Raw genomic sequence first — 366 nt, forward strand, 5'->3', positions numbered from 1 at the left:
CAGGGGACTCCACACAGCTGTCTTCCATCTCTGATGCTTTCCCACAACATGCCAGGACACATCAGTAAACAAGCAATATTGCTTCTCACTTTCTGACAGTTCATTATATGGTGGGGCCTCTTCAGTGCACATCCCTCCCTGGTGACATCCCAAAGTCTTTGCCCTCTGGCCAGTCCATGATGACTTCTGGAATTCCTGGACGACTGAGATTTCCTGTTCAAGCTCGCTGTGTAATTAGTGCAGCCGACTTACTCCATGTAGCATCGGTCGCATGATGCATAGAGGAGACCCTGCCTTTGAACATCCAGCTCAGCACAGGCAACCGGGGTGCCAGGAGAAGCTGTGCTTCAGTGCCAATCACTTCTG

Source organism: Nestor notabilis, unplaced genomic scaffold (genome assembly GCF_000696875.1).
Source record: "Nestor notabilis isolate BGI_N333 unplaced genomic scaffold, ASM69687v1 scaffold6990, whole genome shotgun sequence".
NCBI classification, from domain to species: Eukaryota; Metazoa; Chordata; class Aves; order Psittaciformes; family Psittacidae; genus Nestor; species Nestor notabilis.